Source organism: Schistocerca serialis, chromosome 3, assembly GCF_023864345.2.
Source record: "Schistocerca serialis cubense isolate TAMUIC-IGC-003099 chromosome 3, iqSchSeri2.2, whole genome shotgun sequence".
NCBI classification, from domain to species: Eukaryota; Metazoa; Arthropoda; class Insecta; order Orthoptera; family Acrididae; genus Schistocerca; species Schistocerca serialis.
Genome location: NC_064640.1, coordinates 548,294,086 through 548,306,057, shown reverse-complemented (window position 1 = coordinate 548,306,057; position 11,972 = coordinate 548,294,086). Strand labels below are relative to the sequence as shown.

General features: G+C 29.6%; 1 long non-coding RNA gene across 1 annotated transcript in view; it reads left to right on the top strand.

Annotated features, from left to right (window-relative positions):
- Window positions 1–2,130: 2,130 nt before the first annotated feature.
- Window positions 2,131–11,972, top strand: part of LOC126470443 (uncharacterized) — a 184,650-nt gene continuing 174,808 nt past the window's right edge. The window contains exon 1 of the long non-coding RNA XR_007586204.1: window positions 2,131–2,153. This is a non-coding gene — a long non-coding RNA (uncharacterized LOC126470443). The remainder of the gene's footprint in view (window positions 2,154–11,972) is intronic.

Here is an 11,972-nt window from a genome sequence, read left to right as displayed (position 1 = left end):
CACAATAATGATGATAATATATTTATTTTTAGTACTACTAGAAGTTGTTAAAATCACCAACATTAACCAGGGGCCTATTCGTTAAATAAGACAATTTACTAATGAATAAACCCTTTCGATTGAGACATCCTTTAATTAAAATCATTAATAACTCTTGAGTTGATTTACCTGCACCAACAAATATTTCATTTTGATGGACTTTTGGGTCCCTACTAGGGTTATGTTTGGTAATTCAAATTGTAACTGGACTATTTTTAGCTATACATTATACATCAAATATTGAAAGAGCATTTAGTAGTGTAGTTCACATCTGCTGAGACATAAATAATGGCTGAATTATTCGAACCTTACATGCAAATGGAGCTTCTATATTTTTTATTTGTATTTATTTACATGTCGGACGAGGAATTTACTATGGATCTTACATTTACATACACACCTGAATAATTGGTACAGTAATCCTATTCTTAGTTATAGCAACTGCATTTATAGGATACATTTTACCTTGAGGTCAAATATCATTTTGAGGTAAATATTATTGGTTAAAACAGTTGTTTATATTTTTAAGGTTAAAATATTAATTTGTAAGGTGAAATGTTAAAATTTATTTATAGCTCTTTTTATGAATCCGTGAAATTTGAATAATAAACTAGGATTAGATACCCTATTATTTTAAATGTTAATTATATTTACCAGGGTACTATTAGTTAAGGTCTTTAAACCCAAAGAATTTGGCGGTATCTCATTCCATTCAGAGGAACCTACCCCATGATTGATAATACATGATTTACTCTACTTAATTTATTTGTTTGTATATCTCCGTTATCAGAGAATCTTTTTAGAGTTATAATTCTCAAGATTTATATTTATAAAATATTTCAGGTCAAGGTGCAGCTTATAGTTAAGAGGAGGTGGGTTACAATAGATTTTTGTTTATAACGGATTTGATGGTGAAATACTATTAATGAAGGTGGATTTGATAGTAATTTAATTTATTTAATTTAACTGATATTTGCTCTGAGATGTGTACACATCGCCCGTCGCTCTCATTATTGATTATTCTATTTTATTATTTTAATTTAGCTTCAATTTCGATGAGATAAGTCGTAACATAGTAGATGTACTGGAAAGTGTATCTAGGAAGAGTTTCAAGATATAACTTATTAGTAAAGTGTTTCATTTACACTGAAAATTTTTCTGTGCAAATCAGGATATGTTGATTATTTATTTTATTATATTTATTTTTTTTATTTAATTATTTAATAAAAATAATTTTGTCGAATTTTGTCTTAGTATATTTTGTAGAATTGATTTTTTAGATTACAGTTTATTGGTAATGTAATTGTTTTATGAAATATTATTTTAAATTTTTAAAAGTAAATTTTTTTATTGTACCTTTTGTATCAGGGTTTATCAAAATTTTAGTATTTACTTTACTTGTCTCGATTGGGGTTGATTTATAAATAATTTATAGTTAATGTATCATAATTATTATTAAATTATTTATAGAAATGAGATGTAAATTGTTTCCCATGATATCTAGTTTCTTAAGAAAATATTTAATTTTTTGAAGTTATTTGTTTTTATTTAATTTTTTTGGTATAAATATTAACTTATTTATTCTTTAAGGGATAAGTTTTGAAGTTAATAACCTATAATTTGTATTATAAAATATAATAGTAAGCTTTAAACCAGCTATCTCTAAGATTACATTTTAGTTTATTATTTTTATTTTTGATTTTATAATTATTTTAGGTTTTTTATTAAGATTATAAATTTAATTTTACAATTTTTGTAAAAATGATAGAATTAGTATATTTATTTGTATATAATTTTTACCTTGTGAATTTATTATAAAGAACTAGGCAAAATTGATTTCCGCCTGAGGTCTGGCCAGCTCACTGAGCAGATTTTTAAAGAGCCGCGGTATTTTGACCATGCAAAGGTAGCATAATCATTAGTCTCTTAATTAGTGGCTGGAATGAATGGCTTGACGAGAAATCAACAGTCTCTTAATAAATTTTTGAATTTAACTTTTGAGTCAAAAGGCTTAAATTTTTCTTTGGGACGAGAAAACCATATAGAGCTTAACATTTTATTTTTATTTAGTTTTTTGATTGTCTATCTATTTTTAATGATGATGTTATGTTGGGGTGACATGAAGAATAAATAAACTCTTCATTATTATATCATTTATTTATGTTTGTGGTTTTGATCCATAATTTATGATCATAAGATTAAGTTACGTCAGGGATAACAGCGTAATTGTTTTTGAGAGCTCATATCGACAAAGCAGATTGCGACTTCGATGTTGGATTAAGAAAAATTTTGGGTGCAGTAGCCCAGTAATTAGGTCTGTTCGACCTTTAAATTCTTACATGATCTGAGTTCAGATCGGCGTGAGCCAGGTCGGTTTCTATCCTAAGATTATTAATTCATATTAGTACGAAAGGACCATATGGTTGATATATTTTTTGTTTTATTAATTAATACTAATTAAATTACTATTTTGACAGATTAATGTGTTGAATTTAGAATTCATTTATGTAGATTTTTTCTACAAATGGTATTGATACTTTATGATTTATTTATGTTTATTTTGAATTTTCTTTTATTAGTTATTTGTGTTTTAATTAGTGTTGCTTTTTTAACTTTATTAGAGCGTAAGGTTTTAGGTAACATTCAAATTCGAAAGGTTCCAAATAAGGTAGGTTTTGTTGGAATTCCTCAACCCTTTAGTGAAGCTATCAAGTTAATTTGTAAGGAGCAGCCAGTCCCTATTATATCTAATTATTTACTTTATTACTTTTCTCCTGTTTTTAATTTAATAATTTCCTAGGCTGTTTGAGTGATTTTCCCTTACTTAAATTATATGTGTTCTTTTTCTTATGGATTTTTGTTTTTTTTATGTTGTGCTACATTAGGTGTTTATACTGTTGTAATTGCTGGTTGGTCTTCTAATTCAAATCTTTCTTTACTAGGTTCTCTTCGTTCTGTTGCTCAAACAATTTCATACGAAGTTAGTTTGGCTTTAATTTTATTATCTTTAATTATTTTAATTGGTAGTTTTAACATGTTTGATTTTATAAATTATCAGCTTTATTGTTGATTTATTATTATTTCTTTTCCTTTTGCTTTAGCTTGTTTTGCTTCTTGTTTAGCTGAGACTAACCGTACTCCTTTTGACTTTGCCGAAGGTGAATCTGAGTTAGTTTCAGGTTTTAATATTGAATATGGTGCTACTTTAATTTTTTTAGCTGAGTATACTAGAATTGTTTTTATAAGAATATTATTAGCTTTAATTTTTTTAGGTGGTGACTTTTATTCTTTTATATTTTTTATTAAGCTTGCTGTTATGTCCTTTGGTTTTATTTGAGTTCGTGGGACATTACCACGTTTTCGTTATGATAAGTTAATGTACTTAGCTTGAAAAAGTTTTTTGCCATTACCTTAAATTTTTTTAATTTCTTTGTTGGTTTAAAGATTTTATTTATTTCATTTATTTAGTGAAATTTTTTAAGAAAAGTTAATAGAACAGTTAAACTTCTAGTTTTATGTTTTCAAAACATATGCTTTTCCTAAGCTAATTAACTTATTATTCCTTAATTAGTTTACCTCATGCGTTTGCAACATGTACATTAATTAAGAAGTATGTAAAGTAGATAATTGTTAAGATTTGTCCTGTTATAATGTAAGGTTCTTCAACAGGTCGTTTTCCAATTCATGTTAATAAGCATACAACAACTACTATAATTCAGAATAAAATCTGATTGATAGGATAGAATTGGTGTTTTATTATAAAATGGTAAAATTAATAAGATTCTAATTGATAAGAATAATGCAATAACACCTCCTAGTTTATTAGGGATTGATCGTAGAATTGCATAAGCAAATAAGAAATATCATTCTGGGTGAATATGGACGGGGGTTACTAATGGGTTGGCAGGTACAAAATTATCTGGATCTCCCAGGAGGTAAGGATTAATCAAGCACAGTATAATTAATAATGATGTTATTAATACAAATGTAATAGAGTCCTTGAAAGTAAAGTATGGGTGAAATGGGATTTTTTCAATATCTCCATTTAGGCCTAAGGGGTTATTAGACCCTGTTTGGTGGAGGAAGAATAAATGAATTGCTGCCATTGCAGCAATAATAAACGGTAGTACAAAATGGAATGTAAAGAATCGATTTAATGTTGCATTATCAACAGCAAACCCTCCTCATACTCATTGAACTAAATCTGTTCCTAAATACGGAATTGCTGATAATAAATTAGTAATTACTGTCGCACCTCAGAATGATATTTGACCTCAAGGTAAAACGTATCCTATAAATGCAGTTGCTATTACTAAGAATAAGATTACTGTACCAATTATTCAGGTGTGTATGTATAAGTAAGATCCACAGTTAATTCCTTGTCCGACATGTAAATAAATACAAATAAAAAATATAGAAGCTCTATTTGCATGTAAGGTTCGAATAATTCAGCCATTATTTACGTCTCGGCAGATGTGAACTACACTACTAAATGCTATTTCAATATTTGATGTAAAAATAGTCCAGTTACAATTTGAATTACCAAACATAACCCTAGTAGGGACCCAAAATTCCATCAAAATGAAATATTTGTTGGTGCAGGTAAATCAACTAAAGAGTTATTAATGATTTTAATTAAAGGATGTCTCAATCGAAAGGGTTTATTCATTAGTAAATTATCTTATTTTACAAATAGGCCCATGGTTAATGTTGGTGATTTTAACAACCGCTAATAGTGCTAAAAATAAATAAATTATTACAATTGTTGTGATAATGAATGTTGGTCTATTATATAGTTTTTCTAAAGATATTGTTATTTCTTGATAATTGATTGAATTATCAATATTTATAGTTTCAGTATTTTTGAAAAAGTCTATAAATATTGTTATATCTAAAATAATTAAGGTTGATATCATAAATATTCATATTGTTAAGGTAATAATTATCGTAATTGATTTAGGTTGAAATATTTCGTTTGATGCAATTCTCGTAATATAAATAAATAGAACTAATATACCACCAAGAAACGTTAAAAATAAAATATATGATAATCAATATCTTTCCATTATTGTTCCGGTTATTAGTCCAACTAGAAAAGTTTGTAGGATAATGAAAAGCATTATTGATATTGGGTGTCTTAATTTAATAAAATTAATATTTATTACGTTTGATAGCGATATAATTATTATTTTGATCATTTCAGGGGTTAGTTTATTAAAAATATCGTTTTTGGGGACCGATGATGGAAAGCTTTTCCACCTCTGAAGTTTTAAAAGTGGGGGCTGGACTTATTTTCGGTTTACAAGACCGGCGTTATTTTAAACTATTAAAACTAATGTTTATAATCACTGTCTTTACTTCTTTATTGATTTATTTTGCTGTTGTTTATGTTTTTTCTTCTAAACGTAAGCATTTATTAATGGTTCTTTTGAGATTAGAATATATTGTTCTTTCTTTATTTATATTGGTTATTGTTTTTCTTATTGAGTTTGATTATGATTATTTTGTTCCTGTTATTTTTTGGTTTTTTCTGTTTGTGAAGGTGCTTTAGGTCTTTCTATTTTAGTTTCAACAATTCGTTCTCATGGGAATGATTTTTTTTAATTCTTTTGGTTTATCTTTATGTTAAAGTATTTATTTATAACTATTTTTTTGATCCCTCTTTGTTTGCTCAATAATTGTTGATGGTTGGTTCATTCTTTAATGTTTCTGTCTAGTTTTGTTTTTATGATTTGTGTTTATTCATATGCAGATTTGAATATGACTAGATATTATTTTGGTATTGATTATTTTTCTTTTACTTTGATTCTGCTTAGTTTTTGAATTTATTCCTTAATAATTACTGCTAGAGGTTCAGTTTATTTAAGTTCTTATCATTCTAATTTTTTTGTCTTTATAGTCTTAATTTTAATGATTATGCTTTATGGTTCGTTTGCTAGATTGAGTCTTCTTTCTTTTTATATTTTTTTTTAGGCTAGATTGGTTCCTACTTTACTTTTGATTTTGGGTTGAGGCTATCAACTTGAACGGTTGCAGGCTGGTGTTTATTTAATTTTTTATACTCTGGTTGCTAGATTGCCTTTATTATTAGTGTTATTTAAGGTTTATAATTTTTCTAATACTTTATATTTTCCTTTATTGGTTGATTTTGGTTCTTATTATTTTATATTTGGTGTGTTTATAATTCTTGCTTTTTTAGTTAAGATGCCGATATTTTTGGTTCATTTGTGGCTTCCTAAGGCCCATGTTGAGGCTCCTATTTCAGGTAGAATGATTCTTGCTGGTGTTTTATTAAAGTTAGGTGGTTACGGTATTTTTCGTTTTATGAAGGTTATTTCTTATTTCGGTTTCAAGTTTAATTTTTTTTCATTGTCTTTAGGTTTATCTGGTGGGGTTATTGTTAGATTTATTTGTTTCCGTCAGGTTGATTTAAAGTCTTTAATTGCATATTCTTCTGTTGCTCATATAAGAATGGTTATTGGAGGATTGATAACTATGAATTGATGAGGTTGTATGGGTTCTCTTTCTTTAATGGTTGGTCATGGTTTGTGTTCTTCTGGTTTATTTGGTTATCTAATATTATTTATGAGTGTTTAGGTAGACGAACATTATTAATTAACAAGGGTATAATTAATGTGATACCAAGAATGGCTTTAGGATGATTCCTTTTGAGATCTTCTAATATAGCTGCTCCTCCTTCTTCACATTTGGTAGGTGAAGTTAGATTATTAAATAGAATTATATCTTGATCTTCTTTTAGATTTTTTGCTTTCATTTTTTTGTCTTTTTTTGGAGCTGTTTATAATTTATATATGTTTTCTTATTCTCAGCATGGTAATTATTATTCTGGTGTTTATACTTGTTCTCTTGGTTATTTTCGTGAATATCATCTTTTACTTTTACATTGATTGCCTTTAAATATTCTTTGTTTAAAGGGAGAGTATTTTTTTTTGTTTAGGTTGCTTAAGTATTTTAATTAAAAATGTTGTCTTGTGGAATCAATGAGATGAATTTTTCATCTTAGGCTGTGAATTTGTTTTCTATTTGTTCTTTGAGTTTTTTTCTTTATTTTTTCTACAACTATAATTTTTATTTTGGGTGTTTATTATTTAATAATTGATAATAGAGTTTTTGTTGAATGAGAACTTTTTAATTTAAATGGTTCTATGGTTGTTATGACTTCAATTTTGGATTGAATGTTTCTTATTTTTATGTCTTTTGTTATGTATATTTCTTCTTTGGTTATTTATTATAGAGAGGATTATATGTTGGGAGAAAAAATATAAATCGTTTTATTATTATTGTTTTAATATTTGTTCTTTCTATAGGTTTTTTAATTATCAGTCCTAATTTGATTCGAATTTTATTGGGATGGGATGGTTTAGGTTTAGTTTCTTATTGTTTAGTTATTTATTATCAAAATGTTAGATCTTATATTGCGGGTATGTTAACTGCACTTTCTAATCTTATTGGTGATGTTGCTACTTTCATTTCTATTGCTTGAATATTGAATTTTAGTGGTTGAAATTATATTTATTATTATGATTTTATTTCTAATTCTTTTGAAATAAAGCTTATTACTATATTAATTGTTTTAGCAGCTATAACTAAAAGAGCTCAAATTCCCTTTTACTTCTTGACTTCCTGCTGCTATGGCTGTCCCTACTCCTGTTTCTGCTTTGGTTCATTCTTCTACTCTTGTTACTGCTGGGGTTTATTTATTAATTCGTTTCAGACCAATATTAGATACTTATAATTGTGGTTGATTCTTACTTTTAATTGGTTGGATAACTATGTTTATGGCTGGTTTGGGAGCAAATTTTGAATTTGATTTGAAGAAAATTATCGCTCTTTCTACTTTAAGACAACTTGGTTTAATAATAAGAATTTTGGTTTATGGGTTATCCAAAACTTGCATTTTTTCATTTATTAGCTCATGCTTTATTTCAGGCTTCATTGTTTAAGTGTGCAGGTCCAATAATTCATAATTTAAAGGATTCTCAGGATATTCGTTTTATAGGTTCAATTGTTAATTTTATGCCTTTAACTTCAATTTGTTTTAATGTTTCTAGTTTTTCTTTGTGTGGTATACCATTTTTAGCAGGTTTTTATTCAAAGGATTTAATTCTTGAAATGGTTTGTTTAAGATGAATTAATTGTTTGATTTTTTTTCTTTATTTCTTTTCTACTGGTTTAATGGCTTCTTATTCTTTTCGTCTTTTTTATTATTCAATATCTGGTGATAATAATTTTTATTCTACATTTTCTTTTGATGATAAGGGTTATTATATTTCTTTTGGTATAATTGGTTTATTGTTTGTTGCTGTTTTTGGTGGTAGTCTTTTGTCTTGGTTTATTTTTCCTGTTCCTCATGTGATTGCCTTGCCTTATTATTTAAAGTTTTTAACTATTACTGTAGTTGTTTTGGGTGCTTATTTGGGTTATCTTATTTCTAATTTTGATTTTTCTCAAAATTTATTGTCTTTAAGTATAGTTTTTTTTGGCAGATTTGCTGGTTCTATGTGGTTTATACCTTTTATTTCGACTAAGTTTATTAGATAGTTTCCTTTAAAATTGGGTTATTATTCATCTAAATCATTTGATTATGGTTGAGGTGAATTATTTGGTGGTCAAGGTTTGTATAGACTATTTATTTATTTAATTAGTTATATACAAGGTTGATATTATTCTAATTTTAAGATTTATCTTTTAACTTTTATATTTTGAATATTTATTTTGGTGGTATTATTTTTCGTTTACTTAAATAGCTTATAATTAGAGCGTGACACTGAAGATGTTAAGGAAGTATTTTTACTTTTAGGTATTTATAAATATACATATATTATTTTTACAGTGAAAATGTAATGTTTTATTTGAACTATATAAATTTTAGAATTGTTAATGGAGTTTAACCGCTAATATAAAATGTTAGCAGCTTTCATATTGGCTTTACATTTCCTTAATTGGAACTTTATAGTTCAATTATATTATTAACAGTAATACGCCTCTTTTTGGCTTCAATTAATAAGAATAAGGGTATTTTATTTACCAACCTTCCAGGTCGAAACTGACTGCAATACTTCGCTTCTTATTCTATTTAAGGTTGTTTGATTATATCAATACTTTTTGAACGCAACCCAAATGTTATGTTTAACTACAACCCTTTATTCTGCTCATTGTAAGGCTCCTTGATTTCATTCATGGTATAGTCCACCTAATAATACTATAACAAAAAATATTGTTGATACTGTTCAGATTATAATGTCTGAAGTTTTAAAAATAATTACAATTGGGAGGATTAGTGCGATTTCTACATCAAAAATTAAGAAAATTACTGCAATTAAGAAGAATCGAAGTGAGAATGGTATTTGTGCTGATCTTTTTTGGTGAAATCCACACTCAAATGGTGATCTTTTTTCTCGGTCATTAAATAATTTTTTTGATAATGTTGTTGCAAGGATTATAACAATTATTTTAATAATAAATATAATAAAAATTCTTGTAGATTAAATTAGGATTGTTTTTCTTGATTTATATCAAGCTTTTTGATTGGAAGTCAAATGTACTATTTATACTAGAAAAACAATCATCTACCTCATCTTGTAACAATTTCCGGGTATGCAGTCAGATCCCGTCGACATTCTGCCACGATAATTCGGCCCAGAGACGTCCGGCCATCATCAGGTGAGTACACAACTACTGAAGAGCCCAGGTGCAGTCGCGGTATTTATTCCATTACCAATCATTTAGCTCCATTGAGGGCTATTTTACAATCTCTTTTTAGGACACTTTCAATTCCGTTCAACTGTTATACCAAGTTCTTTGCTGTCTCTGACAGAATTGCAGTGTCACTGGCACACTTCAAAATGTTTATTGCTTCTCCCTGATATTTAATTCTGTTTACAAATTTATCCTTGTATGCGTTACTGCTTGTTCGGTGTAGATGTTGAATGACATCGAGTGTAGGCTACCCGAATGCGTCACTCCCATCTTCAAATTGCACAACTAGAAATCCAGCAGATGGAGTAGCAGAATTTGTTTGCTTCAACAAGATTTGGTGTTTGATGGGGTGGGGCTGTGAAATACATGTAGAGCCTCATTACTCCTCTCTCCTTTTTACCTGAGGACAGCAAAATTCATATTTGAGTGCATATATGGCCAAAATTCAGACTTTGATATAGGATAACATGGATTCCCAAGGATTCACATGTTACCAGTTGTGGAGGAACATGTAAGAATCGGCGTCTCTCCTATTTCCGAACATAAAAAGTTACTTTTGTAACTTCCAGAAGACAAGATTACATTGAGATAACTATTTCTAGATCGAAAGGTAAGCCAGTTCCGTTCGAACCAACTAGCGAGAACAAAGAGAAAGGACAGTTGGAGATGCAGTAAATGGAAATGATGTTAGAATGTATTGTGGGATTGGAGAAGTATGAACAAGGAAAACTCTTGTATCATTTTCATGAGTTTATGCCTCTTATCTTCAGATATCATTTTTAAATGACGAATGGTGTCATAAGAAATTTGCCACTTCACAGTATCTCTGGACAAATAGATTTTAATCTAAGTATAATTTGAGGCATTAATGTAAAGTCAGATTTCACAAGTTTCTCTGTCCTGGGGCGCCTGATTCAAATGCTTTAACATTTTCATTGTCCATGTCAATAGAAGGTGCAGTGCAGGCGATTTCTCCAGTTCTAATTGGTTGAACGCCGCTTTGAAGAGCTACAAAAATCCTTATGTTTTAAAAGCTATAAAATACACAATTGTGTATTAGAATTACAGTAATAGAATAGCATACATACCGTGAAATGCTCTTACATGAGCGTGATATCAGTTCCTTCATTTCGGGCTATTTCTCCCTTCTCAAAGAGATTTTCGCACAAAGACATTCTAACATCGTCACCTGCTTATTCCAGCGAGTATCGTTAGACGGGCTCAGTTATCTATCAAGAGCATTAAGAAGACCACTTTTCTTTACGTAAGTGACGCGTTCTTTCGCCACAGTCAAAAGACCATGAGCTTATGGGCAATTGACGCATATATACTCCGCATTAAATTTATTTCGTATCCCTGTATTTAGCATATGGCAGGAATAATTCAATCGTGAATAATTATGCAATGCAACGACAATGACAACCTTGATCAGTCGTGGACTGCATGTCTTTCAAAGTAGAGTGTTGGATACCAGGAGACATAAGTCGCCTAAACAATTCTCTTAGAATGTTACCGCCCATTTTTGGTTCATCTATAAACTGAGTTGTAAATAAAATGCGAGATCTGAGAGTCAAGTCAATGAAACAGGAGACAGTACATGTCAGATAATTCCTCTTTGTCGAGCTGAATGTCCACATGTCTGTAGTTGTTATATGAGCAGTTACCTCCGGCATAAATATATGTCGTCGGCTTTAAGCACTTTCTGCCATGCACCGCGTCCCAGTTGTGGGGTGAGACATAATGGCCTTTGCAGTGTCGATTGACGTCTGACCAAGATCCATAAGACCTTCACATCTTATAGCTCCATATGACCTTACATCTTGTGCACACTTAGGCACGCACTTATCAAAATGGTTCAAATGGCTCTTGGCACTATGGTCATCAGTCCCCTAGAACTCAGAACTACTTAAGCCTAACCAACCTAAGGACATCACAAAACACCCAGTCATCACGAGGAAGAGAAAATCCCTGACCCCGCCAGGAATCGAACCCGGGAACCCGAGCGTGAGAAGCGAGAACGCTACCGCACGACCACGAGCTGCGGACACGCATTTATCAACAGTTCTCCCGTCAGCTGGTTGAGAAAGTCGTTTCTCGTCCGCGTAAGGCCCTTGTTTATTAGACACGCATGGATGGCGAGAAATGTACGAAGTGCCACTTGACCCTTCAGCATGAGAGTAAATTTGACAGTAGAGCGAGCAGCACAGAAAATG